The 18376-nt window shown below is 39.0% G+C and overlaps 1 protein-coding gene across 1 annotated transcript in view; it reads right to left on the bottom strand.

Moving 5' to 3' along the window:
- LOC134220944 (protein muscleblind-like) overlaps window positions 1-18376 on the bottom strand; it is a 666328-nt gene that overhangs the window by 154505 nt on the left and 493447 nt on the right. The window lies entirely within an intron of this gene.

Here is an 18376-nt window from a genome sequence, read left to right as displayed (position 1 = left end):
AACAAGTGTTAGTCGTTTTCGAAGAAAAATCATTTCGAGATATGACCGAATCCATTGGATGCGCAAACGTTGACTGGAAGCACGTGTGTGTCTCAAAATAAAACTCAGCTAATAATAGCCACACTTTCACATGTTGCCGGCAAAAGCTGGTCGATTCAAAAACGGATCGCAGAGTAGATGTCAGGATACAGCAGAACTTCCATTTGTCGCGTTGCAAGGCTATTTACGACGTGGCAGCTCGCTGGTTGGTACACTGTTTTATCTATTTTCGACGGCAGTAGCGCACGATGCGATGGTTGCAAAGTCCCTCGCCAAATGACGGCAACGACAACGGGAGCGATACAAAGCGAGCTGTGCAATTCGCGCCACGATTCCGTTTTCCCAAAAATAAATTAAATTAAGTTAACGAGTGACAAATTATGCTGCTGCGTTGAAATCGTTGAGCGTTGTCGGTCGCTGTTGAATGCAATTCCACCGTACTTTCGAAAGTGTTCGACCCCGAAGGCGATAAGTAAATGTTGGCACCAGTCAGTAGCGCAGAGTGCTGCATAGTTGATGATGACGACTGCGGTAGGTTGACTATGTTAAACGCTTAGCGCTGCCTGATTGACTGACTTCATCGGCGATCGTACACCGAGTACAGAGATTCGATGCTCGCCAAGTACGTACCAGTCCGGGGTCAAATTCCGCTTTTCGTTCTTTTTTTCTGCATGTCAACGGTTTGAGTGCAAATTAGAATGTGACACTAAATAGATGTCGTTCATAGGTTGGCGAATGTGATCCATTGAGGGGAAGTATGTGACTTGAATATGGATGGCAAAAGGTCAATTAGCATTGAAAGGCTGTGAAAATTAATCTGAATCGAGTGAGAAAATAGCACTGCTCTAAAAAATTTGATGGGCTCTGTCTTGATTCCGCATTGATAATAAACATTTATCCGCATTAAATTGATCAAATATCCCTTAACCATTGGACTTCCAGCTACAACACTACGAATCTATGCCTGCAACATTATGAATACTTTATTGAGTTCTCATTACCTGGAAGCGCGGTCGGCATCGTCCTTCACGGGCACACAGACACGCGAACGAATCGCAACCGCACACATAATCAACGACGGAAATCAAAACTCCCGACCGCAACCGCCACCCGAAACCGAACTTGACAAATGCACTCGAGCCCAATTTGACGCTCGATTAAGTGTAATATGTTCTTTGTTTCCTGCCGATAAACAATTGCTTGCTGCACTACCGCCTCCCATCCACAGTGCCAGCCGCATGCATCGCTCGCCACCGCCGTACACACCCATGGGGAACCGAATGGGACCCCCAATCCCGTAATGAACAGTTTTATACAATTTACAATTGATCACATGAGGTGGCCTCCGCGGGCGATTTTCGATGCCATCGGAAAAATGAATGGCGGCGGCAATATCTGCTTGCAGCGGGTCGCTCTCCCTCAGTGCCTCAGTGAGGTGCAGTGCGGTGGTTTGCAGTTCATCCCATTTGTCGAACCATGACCATAGGCGTTACACCCCCGATGGAATGTAAACGTGTTTCGATTTTTTGGACTTCAGAAGACCGGAAAGCATAAAAACATTTAAATTTTGTAGTTTTTCCATGATTGGAAAAAGCTGAGCCTAGTCGATCACTTAAATGTCTGATATCCAATAACAAAATCCGACATTTTTTCCCGAGCTTACGAGACCAACCCCTGATCCCTGATCACGCGGTTGTCCAATGCAAAGAATGCCTCCGGGGAAGGGGCAAGCGGATTGGATAACAATGGAAAATAAATACCCCTTCAGGACAGAAACAAACACACGCAGCATCGGGCTACGATTCTGCCGACTACTGCCGACGCATCCCGGTCCGGTGGTGCATTCATTCATATGCACATCATCCATTTATAATGTGTGTAGGTAGCGCATAGTTGGACGGTTGGATCGGAAGTATTAGCATGACATCACCCTGCGTGCGAGCTGACCACAGGGACAGAGACAGTCCGGAAAAGTAGTCTTTTCATCTGCTTTCATCCCCATGCTTAGCGCACTGTGGCCGGTTGGGGGGGCGAACGAGAGGGGATCAGAAAATTGATGTGGCTGTTGCTGCCTCCAGGACATATTGAGTCTCCGGCTGAGATGAAGGAGGATATCATTTACATCTTAATGCTGCACTACCGGACCGATGATGAGACCATGGGATTGGATCCGAGTGCTCTTACCACTTGCCAGCCACACACGGTCCTTGTGTTCCGTTCCGGCCCGTACGAACCGTGCGTGCGTATCTTCACAAGAGTGAGCTCACAGAAAAGCATTCCCGTTGCTTGTGGTCAGGCATAAATTTGAGAATCCTTCAACGGTGTTTCTACTGCGATGCACAGTGGCGAACATCGTCGGAAATTCGTGTAAAATCTGGTATCAAAAGTGAGCTATTGCAATATCGGACCACTTGTTAACAATTTTCCCAAATTTCGCCCACCTTCCCCCCACTGTGCGCGTCGTTGTCCAGCAGCAGCGTCCAGTCCGCATATGAAATAGTGCGGCTCTCTGCGATGACTTGGGGCTACACATTTCACCGTCCATGGCAGGGAGATAGTGTCAAGGAAGAATGTCATTCACATATTAACAATCAACCGGCATAATTTATGGGTGCCCATGGCGGCCAGAGGCGTCGCGTTGTCAGTGAGCGCCATTGCATTGTGTTCGGGTTGGGTGCCGGCACAGTTGCGGATAATGCCGCTTGCACGCGCTCACTGATCCGATAAATAAAACATAATCCGGCAAATGTAAATATGATTAACTCCTCAAAAGGCTTTTATTTGTAAACAGTGGATTGGGACGTGGGCATGGAAGTGGTGAGCAGGAACGTGTGTTTGGTGCGTAGGTACGGCGATTCCGATGACATTGAAGTATAGTCTAATTTATTGTTTAAAGTGAGAGATGATTAGTTTCAGGGCCGTTCAGAATAATTTATTAGGGTAATGAATTTCGAGCCACATCATTTCAGAGAGAGGAGCAACCTGAAGTGCCAAGAAAATCAAATTTCAAGATGATTTGTTATATTTACTCGGATTTTTGACAATTTCAATTTATTGATTCGATTTATAACCAACTGCGAATAGATTTTGATTCGATTTTCAATCTTCTTCGAATAGATTTCGATTCAATTTCTAATCGATTTCAATTCTATTACTAATTGTTCTCGGTTAGATTTCGATTTCCGATTTTTGATTCGTTTGCTATTTGATTTCGATTCCATTTCGATTACATTTTGATTCAATTCCAACCGATTTGGATTTGATTTCAATTTCGATTCGATTTCAATTCGATTTCGAATCGATTTCGATTCAATTTCGATTAGATTTCGATTCCGATTCGATTTCAAATTGATTTCGATTTCCATTCGATTTCGATTTGATTTTGATTCGATTTGGATTTCTATTCGATTTTGATTTAATTTCAATCCGATTTCAATTAGATTTGGATTAAATTTCAATTCGATTTCGATTCAATTTCTATTCGATTTCGATTCTATTTATATTCGATTTAAATTCGATTTCGTTTCTATTTCGTTTCGATTTCGATTCAATTTTGATTCGGGTTTCATTGGATTTTGATTCAATTGTGGTTCGATTTCGATTTGATTTCGTTTCGATTTCGATTCGATTTCGATTCAATTTCTATACGATTTCAAATCGATTTAGTTTCGATTAGATTTCGATTCGATTTTTATTCAATTTCAATTCGATTTCGATTCGATTTCAATTAGATTTCGATTCGATCGAAGTTGAATCGAAACCGAATCGAAATCGAAGTGAAATCAAATTGAAATTGAATTGAAATCGAATTGAAATGGAATCGAATCCAAATTAAATCGAAATCGAACCGAAATCGAATCAAAATCTAATCAAAATCCAATCTAACTCGAGTCAAAATCGAATCGAAATCGAATCAAAATCGATTCCAATCAAAATCTAAATCGAATCGAATCGAAATCGAAATCGAATCGAAATCGAACCGAAATCGAATCAAAATCGAATCAAAATCCAATCTAACTCGAATCAAAATCGGATCGAAATTGAATGGAAATCGAAATCCAATCAACATCGAAATCGAATCGAAATCGATATCGAATCGAAATCGTACCGAAACAGAATCAAAATCGAATCAAAATCCAATCTAACTCGAATCAAAATCGAATCGAAATCGAATCGAAATCGAATCGAAATCGAACCGAAATCCAATCAAACTTGATTTGATTTCGATTCGATTTCGATTCGAATTCGACTCAATTTCGATTCGATTCGATTTCGATTCGATTCGATTCGATTCGATTTCGAATCGATTTCGATTCAATTCGATTTCGATTCGATTCGATTTCGATTCGATTCGATTCGATTTCGATTCGATTCGATTCGATTTCGATTCGATTTCAATTCAATTTCGATTTGATTTCGATTCGATTTCGATTCAATTTCAATTTAATTTCGATTCGATTACGATTCGATTCCGATACGATTTTGATTCAAATTCGATTCGATTTCGATTCCATTTCGATTCGAATTTGATTCGATTTTGATTCGGTTTCGATTCGATTTCGATTCAATTTCGATTCGATTTCGATTCGATTTCAATTCTATTTCAATTCGATTTCGATTCGATTTCGATTCGATTTCCATTCAATTTCAATTTAATTTCGATTCGATTTCGATTCGATTCCGATACGATTTTGATTCAAATTCAATTCGATTTCGATTCCATTTCGATTCGATTTTGATGCGATTTCAATTCGATTTCAATTCGATTTCGATTCAATTTCGATTCGATTTTGATTCGATTTCGATTCGATTTTTTTTCGATTTTGATTCGATTTTGATTCGATTTCAATTCGATTTCGATTCGATTTCGATTCGATTTCGATTCGATTTCGATTCGATTTCGATTCGATTTCGATTCGATTTCGATTCGATTCAATTTCGATTTCGATTCGATTTCGATTCAATTTCGATTCTATTTCGATTCGATTCCAATTCAATTTCGATTAGATTTCGATTCGATTTCGAATTGATTTCGATTTCCATTCGATTAAGATTTGATTTTGATTCGATTTGGATTTCTATTCGATTTTGAATCAATTTCAATCCGATTTCAATTAGATTTCGATTCAATTTCAATTCGATTTCGATTCGAATCAATTTCAATTCGATTCAATTTCAATTTGATTTCGATTCGATTTCAAAAAATTTCAATTCAATTTCAATTCGATTTTAATTCGATTTCTATTCGATTTCGATTCGATTCCAATTCAATTTCGATTAGATTTCGATTCGGATCCGATTTCAAATTGATTTCGATTTCCATTCGATTTCGATTTGATTCTGATTCGATTTGGATTTCTATTCGATTTTGATTTAATTTCTATCTGATTTCAATTAGATTTCGATTAAATTTCATTTCGATTTCGATTCAATTTCTATTCGATTTCGATTCTATTTATATTCGATTTAAATTCGATTTCGTTTCTATTTCGTTTCGATTTCAATTTAATTTTGATTCGGGTTTCATTGGATTTTGATTCAATTTTGGTTCGATTTCGATTCGATTTCCATTCGATTTCGATTTGATTTTTATTCAATTTCAATTCGATTTCGATTCGATTTCCATTAGATTTCGATTCGATCGAAGTTGAATCGAAACCGAATCGAAATCGAAGTGAAATCAAATTGTAATTGAATTGAAATCGAATTGAATTGGAATCGAATCCAAATTAAATCGAAATCGAACCGAAATCGAATCAAAATCTAATCAAAATCCAATCTAACTCGAGTCAAAATCGAATCGAAATCGAATCAAAATCGATTCCAATCAAAATCTAAATCGAATCGAATCGAAATCGAAATCGAATCGAAATCGAACCGAAATCCAATCAAACTTGATTCGATTCCGATTCGATTTTGATTCGATTTCGATTCGAATTCGATTCAATTTCGATTCGATTCGATTTCGATTCGATTTCGATTCGATTTCGATTCGATTTCGATTCGATTTCGATTCGATTTCGATTCGATTTCAATTCGATTTCGATTCGATTTCGATTCGATTTCGATTCAATTTAAATTTAATTTCGATTCGATTTCGATTCGATTACGATTCGATTCCGATGCGATTTTGATTCAAGTTCGATTCGATTTCGATTCGAATTTGATTCGATTTTGATTCGATTTCGATTCGATTTCGATTCGATTTTGATTCGATTTCGATTCGATTTCGATTCTATTTCGATTCAATTTCGATTCAATTTCAATTTAATTTCGATTCGATTTCGATTCGATTCCGATACGATTTTGATTCAAATTCGATTCGATTTCGATTCCATTTCGAATCGATTTTGATTCGATTTCGATTCGATTTCGATTCGATTTCGATTCGATTTCGATTCGATTTCGATTCGATTTCGATTCGATTTCGATTCGATTTCGATTCGATTTCGATTCGATTTCGATTCGATTTCGATTCGATTTAGATTCGATTTCGATTCGATTTTGATTCGATTTCAATTCGACTTCGATTCGATTTCGATTCGACTTCGATTCGATTTCGATTCGATTTCGATTCGATTTCGATTCAATTTCGATTCGATTTTGATACGATTTCGATTCGATTGCGATTCGATTTTGATTCGATTTCGATTTAGATTCAATTTCGATTCGATTTTGATACGATTTCGATTCGATTTTGATTCGATTTCGATTCGACTTCGATTTGATTTCGATTCGATTTCGATTCGATTTTGATTCGATTTCGATTCGATTTTGAATCGATTCCGATTCGATTTCGATTCGATTTCGATTCGACTTTGAATCGATTTCGAATCGATTTTGATTCGATTTCGATTCGACTTCGATTTCGATTCGATTTCGATTCGATTTCGATTCGATTTCGATTCGATTTCGATTCAATTTCGATTCGATTTCGATTCGATTTCGATTCGATTTCGATTCGATTTCGATTCGATTTCGATTCGATTTCGATTCGATTTCGATTCGATTTCGATTCGATTTCGATTCGATTTCGATTCGATTTCGATTCGATTTCGATTCGATTTCGATTCGATTTCGATTCGATTTCGATTCGATTTCGATTCGATTTCGATTCGATTTCGATTCGATTTCGATTCGATTTCGATTCGATTTCGATTCGATTTCGATTCGATTTCGATTCGATTTCGATTCGATTTCGATTCGATTTCGATTCGATTTCGATTCGTTTTCGATTCGATTTCGATTCGATTTCGATTCGATTTCGATTCGATTTCGATTCGATTTCGATTCGATTTCGATTAGATTTCGATTAGATTTCGATTCGATTTCGATTCGATTTTGATTCGATTTCGATTCGATTCCGATTCGATTTCGATTCGATTTCGATTCGATTTCGATTCGATTTCGATTCGATTTCGATTCGATTTCGATTCGATTTCGATTCGATTTCGATTCGATTTCGATTCGATTTCGATTCGATTTCGATTCGATTTCGATTCGATTTCGATTCGATTTCGATTCGATTTCGATTCGATTTCGATTCGATTTCGATTCGATTTCGATTCGATTTCGATTCGATTTCGATTCGATTTCGATTCGATTTCGATTCGATTTCGATTCGATTTCGATTCGATTTCGATTCGATATCGATTCGATTTCGATTCGATTCCGATTCGATTTTGATTCGATTTCGATTCGATTTTGATTCGATTCCGATTCGATTTCGGTTCGGTTTCGATTTGATTTTGAATCGATTTCGAATCGATTTCGATTCAATTTCGATTCAATTTCGATTTCGATTCGATTTCTATTCGATTTCGATTCGATTTCGATTCGATTTCGATTCGATTTCGATTCAATTTCGATTCGATTTCGATTCGATTTCGATTCGATTTCGATTCGATTTCGATTCGATTTCGATTCGATTTCGATTCGATTTCAATTCGATTTCGATTCGATTTCGATTCGATTTCGATTCGATTTCGATTCGATTTCGATTCGATTTCGATTCGATTTCGATTCGATTTCGATTCGATTTCGATTAGATTTCGATTCGATTTCGATTCGATTTTGATTCGATTTCGATTCGATTCCGATTCGATTTCGATTCGATTTCGATTCGATTTCGATTCGATTTCGATTCGATTTCGATTCGATTTCGATTCGATTTCGATTCGATTTCGATTCGATTTCGATTCGATTTCGATTCGATTTCGATTCGATTTCGATTCGATTTCGATTCGATTTCGATTCGATTTCGATTCGATTTCGATTCGATATCGATTCGATATCGATTCGATTCCGATTCGATTTTGATTCGATTTCGATTTGATTTCGTTTCGATTTTGATTCGATTCCAATTTGATTTCGATTTTATTTCGATTCGATTTCTAATCGATTTCGATTCGATTTGGACTCATTTTCGATCCAATTTTGATTCGATTTTGATTCGATTTCGATTCGATTTCGATTTGATTTCGATTCGATTTCAATTCGATTTCGATTCGATTTCTATTTGATTTTTATTTGATTTCTATTCGATTTCTATTCAATTTCGATTTGATTTAGATTCGATTTCAATTCGACTTCGATTCAATTCTGTTTAGATTTGATTCAGAATTGAATAAGATTTGATTTCGATTCAATTTCGATTTGATTTTGATTCGATCTCGATTCAATTTCTTCTCAATTTCGATTTAATTTCGATGTAATTTCGATTCGATTTTTCATCGATTTCGATTTGATTTCGATTCGATTTCGATTCGATTTCGTTTCAATTTAGATTCGATTTCGATTCAGTTTCGAATAATTGATTTCGATTCGGTTTTCATTCGATTTGATTCGATTTCAATTCAATTCCTACTCGACTTCGGATCGATTAAGATTTGATTTTTAATCGATTTCGATTAAGTTTCGATTCGATTTCGATTCAATTTCGATTCAATTTCGATTCGATTTTGATTCGATTTTGATCCGATTTCGATTCGATTAAGATTTGATTTCAATTCGATTACGAATAGATTCCAATTCGATTTCGATTCGACTTCGATTTGATTTTGATCCTATTCGATTTCGATTCGATTTCGATTTAATTTTGATTCAATTTCGATTTGATTTTGATTTGATTTCAATTCGACATCGATTTGATTTAAATTCGATATCGATTTGATTTCAATTCGATATCAATTCCATTTCGATTTAATTTCGATTCAATTCCGTTTCAATTTCGATTCGATTTTGATTCGATTTTGATTCGATTTTAATTCGATTGATTCGATTTTGATTCAGTTTTGATTCGATTTCGATTTGATTTCTATTCTATTTCGATTTGATTTTATTTCAATTTCGATTCGATTTCGATTCGATTTCAATTCGATTTCTATTCGATTTAATTTCGATTCGATTTCTATTCGTTTTCCTTTCTATTTCTATTCGATTTTATTTCGATTCGATTAAGATTTGATTTAGATTCTATTACGATTCAATTTCGATTTGGTTTTGATTCGATTCGATCTCTATTCAATTTCTTCTCGATTTCGATTCAATTTCGATGTAATTTCGATTCTATTTTTCATCGATTTCGATTTGATTCGATTTCCATTCAATTCCTACTCGATTTCGGATCGATTAAGATTTGATTTCGATTCGATTCCGATTCTATTTTGATTCGATTTCAATTCGATTTCGATTCGATTTCGATTCGATTTCGATTCAATTTCGATTCGATTTCGTTAAGGATTTCAATTCTATTTAGATTTGATTTTGTTTCGATTTCGATTAGATTTCGAATCGATTTCGATTCGATTTTGATTCGATTTTGATTCGATTTCGATTTGATTTTGATTTGATTTTAATTCGATTTCGATTTGATTTTGATTCGATTTCAATTCGATTTCGATTTGATATCAATTCAATTCGATTCAATTTCGATTCGATTTTGATTCGATTTTGATTCGATTGTAATTCGGTTTTGATTCGATTTTGATTCGATTTCGATTTGATTACGATTCGATTTCGATTTGATTTCAGTTCGATTTAGATTCGATTTCGATAAGATTTCAATTCGATTTCGATTCAATTTCAATTTCGATTTCGATTCGATGCGGTTGAGAATCAGCTGCCATTTTTCATTTTCTATTCAATTCAGATTTGATTTCAATTCAAATTGCATTTTATTTTAATTCGTTTCGTTTTAATTTCGATTCGATTTCAATTCGTTTTATTTTTATATCAGCTCTGATTGGATTTCGATGGATGTTTTATTCGAATCAGTTGCACCCCAACTTAAGATTTTTTCACCTATTTCCATGCGATTCCATTTGCGTTTCGTATCTTTAACTATTCATTTTTGGCCAAACACAAACTTATTGTAACTTCCTAAGACAACATTCCACAAAGTGCTCCGTAATGGGAGCGGATAATTTTCTTGCATTTTACATTACATCTGCCTGATATTATTGTAGCTCCAACGAAAACTGACGGACAAAGAACAAGATGTGCAAAAGACTGCTCGTTAGAATTGAATATTTGATGCGATGATGTGGCTTCAGTCGTGCCAGTCCAAACTGATATCATTGTGTTCTCATCGCTTTCGGTCGGTCCCAGCTGTGGTCTGGCTTGGCAACTTCCGACAGGCTGGACAGAAAGGAGCTACACCTTGAAAGCCCATACCGATTGGTTTAATTAATGCGAAGGAACATCCTTGTAGTGTTTCCCGGCTGTTCCACTCCCCTCCCTCCTTCGAAGCATCGACGAATGACGTGAAAGTTTATGCTGAATGAGCTTGCGGAGTGTACATTCAATCCATCTGATGCCTGTCAATAATGTCTTTACAACACTCAGGATAGACATTGCTGACGCTTTTCTCCGCTTTTCCGAGTGCTGCTTGGCTGGTTGTATCTCATTGCCAGCCGTAGTCAGAGGACGTGCCAGTGTAAAAAGCAACTAAGGAAGGATATACGATTGATGTCTGGTCTGGCGATTTTGGTTCCGTGAAAGCATGATGCAGAGGCAGGTTTTTGGCTCGGTTCGCTACATTCCGCATCGAGCTGGAGAACTGCGAGGAGGAAGCACGAAGCATACCAAAGTGGTAAGCGCCATTCGAATCCCTGGCGCGTTTCCATCACACAGAGCCTATTTCGCCCGACAACCAGCCGATGAAGAGCGGAAAATTTGAAAAAAGCTTCCCATCCAAAGCCCAGAGTGGTTGGATAACACTGATTCCATCTCGGTTCATTCTCTACGGCGAGAATGGAGAGCATGTCTGTACCGCATTCACGTCACGATTTTCTGTAATATTAAAAAGCCTTCATCTCAATATATTTACGTTTACTTTATGCTTTGCTAGGCGCTTTCACATCAGCAGTAAGGCACCACATAGAGTGTGCTTGTCTCCGGAGAAAACCATCCCCTTGTTCAGACATTCGCAAAAGATGGGCTTCTGGGTCTGGAGTGTTGTAGATTTCCCAGCTCTGGAGCTCAACACAGAGCGCAGAGCCTGAAGACGGAGATCCGTAGTGTTGTCGTTGTCATCATCGGCAGCCGAGTGTCATAAATAAGTGCACACAAAATGTGAGCCCTGGGGCCGGATTCCGGGTGTGATTGCAGTAATGTCAGTAAATAGGACTCATCTGGTCCACCTGAGGGGCTGGATAAACATGTTTGTTAACTTTCGTTTGATGGAACGACGCAGGAGCTTGATATATGAGCATATTCCTAGCGTGAAGTGTGATGGGGAGAGTCAAATACGACGAAATAGTTGAATGTGTCCATTTTATAAACATGGTCAACATAGAGAATATTTTAAATCTGCTCTATAGTCTTGCCATTCCTTTTGTAGAATAAGTTCAAAAGTCTTTAAGGAGTTGGAAAGCAAGTCTAAGATGAATCGAAGTCGAACCGAAATTAAATCGAATTCAAATTGATATTGAATCAAGAATCAAAATCGATTTCGATTTGAAATTGAACAGCATTTGAATCGGAATCAAGACCTGTACCCATATTTAAACGAATGGCGTTGGATATGCGAATTCAATTCCATGTTCGGCAAACAGAAGGCAATTCAGTACATCGGACAGACACTTCCAGGGAAATGCCTCAATCCCACGGGTGATCAAGAGTACGCGTTTTTCCATCTCACCCACAACGAAGTAAATATTATTTCAGGACTGCGTATACACTTTCCAGCGCGGTCTGCCCCTTCCAGTAACCCGCCTCCAGGCAAGCGTTCATCGCTCTCAATCGGCTGCTGCTCCAAGTGCTGTGGGATTGCGGCGAATCACACAGGTAAACAGGCAGAAAGGATTACACTCAATAGTGAAGCTGTGGTGTTGAGGCAAACATCAAACACAGCTCTGCCTCGGGTACTGCGGGTTACGGGAACTTTGGTCTTGATTTTCTGAGTATGCAATAAAATAATAATAACTTTGTAATAACACGAAGACTCTTATGTTCAGCGTGGAAACTAATTAAATAAACGTAAAATTGGGCATCGGACTGTACCGAACAAGTGGTCTTCTTCACTTTGGACTAAACTAACACGATTCAATAATGAAAATCGATATGGGCGAACCACACTCACACACGCACTTTCGCGGTCCGGAAAATCTCAAGGCTTAGACGAGGGCCAAGTTCGGCGCAGGAAGCATGGCTTCCCCGAGGATTCCTTCCCAACGCTGGCTCTGTGCCACGGCGCCGTACAAACGAACTTGGATCCGTGGGTTTGGCACGAAACATAATCCAATTTATTCAGTAAAGTGGCTTTCTCATAAGAAAGTTTTTCCCGACACACGGCTGCTGGCTTCTGGTTGACTGCTTCGGATGGTAGGCGTTGAGCCTCTCTGCCCTCTGCCTGTCAGCGGAGGGGTGTTAACATGGGGATATCGTCATGTGAACGAGACACATTCCAACCAGGATGCAGAACCTACACGTTGTTGGTTGTTGGTTGGATGGTGACTAAATATGGTGCACGCGGGATAGCGGCGACGGCGGAGTACACACAAGATAGGATTAAGGCGACGAGATTTTCGACTTTAATGCGATGAAAAATGGGCCATGGGATGGATACCGGCTGCCGCTGCTGCTACTGTTGCTGCTGGATTGTGTGTGTGTGCGATGGTTGACGGTTGGTAGCGAAAAATGACAACGGTGGAGCGCTCGTGGATTCTTCTTGGTGGGTTTAAGCCCCTCGGTTAACTGGATTAGCCGAGAATATCAAGTGGTTGCGATTTATGTTCCACTCGTTACGTCCTTCTTGGAAGGGTGGCTGATGAAAAGTGCTGTTAATGAAAGGATTAAGAGATTAAGGACGTGGTTGAACGATTATCTCTGGTGCTGGAAAGTGGGTCAAATGTTTCCGGACGGGCTTTAACACTGGGGTTGATTCAATCGCTCTGGTTTTGCGGTGCGTCAAAGATCTCTATTATTTTCTGAAAAAAATCTTGGATTATGTCTCGTTATGTTAAGTTTGTCCTCTAACTATTAGAAACCAAATATTGCCTATTGCGGTCAAGGCAGCCTCGATACTTGAGCACAATTTTCATTAAAGAAATGACCAAAAGGTCCTTTTTCCTTCTCTGACATAATATGAAAAAAAAAATAGATATCGTAGTTATATCTAAATTACTAAGCCCTCAATTGAACCACCTTTACAAATTGTGGTACCATTCCTAATTGCGGTTGCCATTGTGGCAAATTATTTTGATTACTCAAAGGATTCTTCATAAGACCGCACTATGCACTCACACGATTGTGGTGTTTGATACGAAACTGCACTAAGCGCAAAACCATTCGCATTATTTGAATAATTCGAAACTTTACGGATTGGATTACAGGGTTACAACAAAGAATCGTGCGTTGGAATTTGTATTAAATCAACCCTTTTGTCCTTTCTATACAATAAAATGGGTACCAAAAAATTATCATTTTACATCAAAAGCGAATTTTTTATAGTAGGCTCTGAAATTTGTGGTATTGTAAACAAAGTTAAGTACACCCGATTTACACGGAGTGTGAAAAAATCCTTGTTAAAAATCCGTGAGGAACCTTGTAAAAAAGCCGTGCATAAAATATCAATTAAAAAAAAGTAACCGGGTCTTTGTTAGTATAGGGGATGCGTTGCGTGTAAAAAAATCCGTCCTGTTTTGAGAATCCGTGTAAAGAAATCCGTGGAAAAAAATCTGTATGAAAATAATCCGTGAAAAAAAAAGAATCGAGTGTACTTGTCTGTCAGTCCAGTAGAAGCATAAGTACTAGAACGCTAGAGGCGCTGTAGTCATTAAAATTATTTTGCCAAATCATGCTTCATAAAAGCAGTATCACTGTTGGGTGAATCAGAATTGGGTTTTGTCAAAGAATTTTGCGACTTAGGCAATCTCCTGTGAAAATTCTGAAGAATTTCTTATGGGATCGCCGAATAATTTCGTTGGGGAATTTTGAAGAATTTCTTGTTGAAATTTGGAAGAAATTTCCAATATTTTTGTGTACATGAGATAGATTAGCCACGGGCTGAAAATATCGATAACGAGGAAATAGAAACGAATTTCAACTTGTGAAAAATCTTCTTGTGAAAATTTCGAAGAACTTCCCATAGAAATTCCGCAATTTTCTTTCTTTGTTGGAGAGGCTTCCAGACTTAGACTGGTTCACCTCTATAATTGATAGAAAAAAAATATATTGATTACTAAGATCAAAAAAAGTAATTTTCTTAAGATATTTGAGATTTCTCGTTTCTGCTTCGGTGTCATTTCTCAAAACATCTCGGACGCTATTCGATGGTCTTAGATTTCTCCTCATGTCTACAAGCACTTGGCCCTTTGCAACGATGTGTTACACAGGGTTAAGATGACTGACATTTGTCAAAAAAGATGTGATGTTATGAAGGTAAGTTCAGTTAGTGTGTCCTTCTTGTGTCTTGAAAGAATCTTTTGTTACTTCCGTTTTTTCTGGTAGTTCCAATTTTTCGTTTCACTTCCTTAGAAATAACGATTGCTCTGAATTTCTTAGTTGAAGCCACGCATCATTTGCTACTTTGTGAACTACATTTCTTTTCTCAACGACGCAGTATTGCCCGAGCAGTACAAGTCAGGCAGAAATGGTTACTGCAACTGCAAGTCACAATATAGACTTAATCTGATCACATTCGAATTGCAGTAACATATGTGGAACATGCGTGTTGTTAGGAAATCGTACGATCATCGGAACATTGTTCTGCTTTGTGTATACACACCTATAGGTGAATATACACGGTCTCTGACGTCAAATGCCCGGATGAGCTGCTGTAATTCCCTGATTCCGAATCCTAAGCCCCATCCATCCTTAAAAAATGTAAATCCAACCTCTCTTACTAATTTAATAATAAGATGACACTACAATTTTGAAAAAAATCAGGCAATACGTAAATCGATCTAGAGTGCGGTGCTGTAATATTTGACATTTGCCAAGCAGAAGTGCCGAAGTTTCATTTTTGTTCAACCCTTCAAGTGACTTCACGGGAGTGTTCACTTCTAAAGATTTTAAATTCGATAACCAAGTTACCCACCGAGTGCAAACAAATAAGTCTCTTGTTGCTACTTTATTGGGGGATGTATTGAAGTGTTTTTAAGTTGTTTCTAAAACAAATTTATGCATTTTGGTTTATCCGTTTTAATTCGTCATTAGGCGTTAATAATGCTTCCGCCTTTCCAGTAAGCATCTGTTTTATTTACTAGATAGGTAGTTCAATAGCGCACTGCACGGACGAATCTCTATCTCTTTCGTTCTTCATGAAATTTAACGTTTACTGGCCTTGTTGTTTTCTAATTTCTTTGCAGCGAAAAAGGGACAAAGCAGTCCGTGCATCTCTTCTCTTTCGTGCCTCATAAATTTTGACGTTTACTGGCCTTGTTGTTTTCTAATTTCTTTGTAGCGAGAAAGAGATACAGCAGTCCATGTAGTGCCCTATAGATAGATTTGGCTTTACTCCTCGCGCAGCTCTATATCTGAGATGAGATAAGACATATCATTGTCCCTTTTTGAAACCATTTGCCTGTTAGAGAAGACCATTTTTATTGGACGATTTGACAGACTCCAGCAAGGATAGCATTGCTTTATTTTGCAGGTGGGTACTTTGTTGTTGATTTCAATCACCATCATCTTCCAGTTCGAGACAGCAGCACGATCGGTCGTGCTTTTCGCTCACGCAGCTTTATGTATCTGGCAGCTTTATGTATCGCGACCAGCTTTATGTATCTGGTCCATCTGGAGCATAGTTCCACCACCTTCAAAGACCTGAAGCTGGTTGAGATAATCAACCATACCGTCGTTGACTGGGAGCGATATCGCCCAGTGCACCACGACGTCACGCAGGGCACCAACTGCTTCAACTTCGGGCACGGAACCAGGAACTGCCGCATGAATCCGCGTTGCAACAAGTATAGCGAACCCCATCCGACCGAAGAGTGCGGCCGATCCGAAGTGCGTTAACTGTGGCGATAAACTTCGGGCCATAACCAATGACTGTCCTAAGCGGGTGGAGTTCCTGCAATCAACGAGGTGAACTATTCGGAGTTCGCAGCTCTCCGTCGAGTGATCCCAATCCTCCTACCATTACAACCACACAAGCGACTGGCAACAGCAGCTGCATCGGTTTAAGCTCCAACACCACTAAAGCCATCCTCCAGCGAATGGCCTCTGCTCCCTCCTCCTGAAATCCGTCGGCAGCCGGTGAACGAAAATGTCCCATACCTGAAGAATCTGCTCCGCTCTACACCCCGGAGCAGCTGAAGCCGATCTTCACACAGCCACTCGGCTGCACGAATGCAAAACACGTTTCGACCAGGTCTTCACTCTTGACATGTTTATCATTGAACATGCTGCTAGGGTGGGCCTGGTCAATTGGATTGCTTGCTCGCTCAAGAGCAAAACCATCGAACTGAAGTATTTTCTGGAGGCGAAGGAAATAGACGTGGCAATCATCACCGAAACGCACCTAAAACCGGAGGTGAACGACAACATTCCGGACTTTCGCATCGTGCGACTGGGAGGTGGTGTGGCCACCGCTCTTCGCTACCACATCAACTGTCGCCTGCTGCCAAGCTTCCAGCTGAGTGTCATCGAGGCCATCAGTTTCGAAGTTACCACTTCTGTCGGCACAATCACGCTCATCGCGGGGTACTGCCAAACCCAAGCCAAAGCAAGCGATGGATCATCGGCCGCCCTTCGGAGGGACATCGTTAAGCTAACGCGGAGACAAGGTCTATACATCGTTGCCGGCGACCTGAATGCCAAACATCAAGCCTGGGGCAGCAGTCGCGACAATCGAAACGGCACCATCTGGAGCAACGATATGGAGGGTCGTCTACCAATTATCACCGAGTGAATTGGCAGCGTTTTCGACAGTGTGTTGACTCGAACGTCGACTATGAGGCGCAGCCGGAAACGCCTGAAGCAATCGACCAGCAGCTGAGTTCCATTGAGGAGGCGATCTCGGTGGCCCGGGAGCAACATGTACCAACGGCGTGGCAGGTAAGCAACACCCTAACCATTGATACACTCACCAAAGATTTGATCCGTTTGCGAAATGACACTTGCAGGCAGTACCAACTAAGGGTATGCGATAACACACTTTTTCCTAACGAAACGAAACGAAACGAAATTTAAAATATCTATGTAGATTCGAAACGAAACGAAACGAAATATAGATTTACTTTCGAGTCTTCGAAACGATACGAAATCAGGGTTCATTTAATTCGAAATTTTTCGAAACGAAACGAAATTTTATTTTTTTCCGCGGAATTTTTATTAAATTGGTTTTATATTATGTACGGAATTTCGATTTCACTTTTCAAAGTCAAAAAACTGTTTTGCGATAAATAGAGTTACAATAAGAGAAGAAGTAGTTTGTGATAAATCGCCTCGTTCCCGTTTATATACCATTGGCAATACGGCAATACCCCAGCATTTGTGCCGCTTTCAAAGCAATACATCGTAGAGCATGTGCTCCCGAATCTGATCAATCAGTTCAGTTTTATATTAGTAAGTATATAAAACAATAGAATTTGTTTGATTTTTCGTTTCAAATTTCGTTAAAAACCTAATTTCACCTGAATTTTCTTTAATTTTTTGTGAATTTTTTCATAGGGTCAACTCATAGTTTCATTGACGCTAAAGGTCGTAATCGAGTAAAAACCAACCGTGTCAAAAAGAACTGGGTGTAATCTACCCTGGATAAAAAAGTTCTTCACTTGCTTCGGAGTTTCCAATTCATGACCAATAATGATGCCGGTCATGTGCTTACAGTCAATCCTTAGGACCTTCTTAACTCTTAAGCGATGCTTCCCATGTCCTTAAACATGGT

The sequence above is a fragment of the Armigeres subalbatus genome, chromosome 3 (assembly GCF_024139115.2).
Source record: "Armigeres subalbatus isolate Guangzhou_Male chromosome 3, GZ_Asu_2, whole genome shotgun sequence".
NCBI classification, from domain to species: domain Eukaryota; kingdom Metazoa; phylum Arthropoda; class Insecta; order Diptera; family Culicidae; genus Armigeres; species Armigeres subalbatus.
This window is presented reverse-complemented; position numbering and strand designations above follow the sequence as displayed.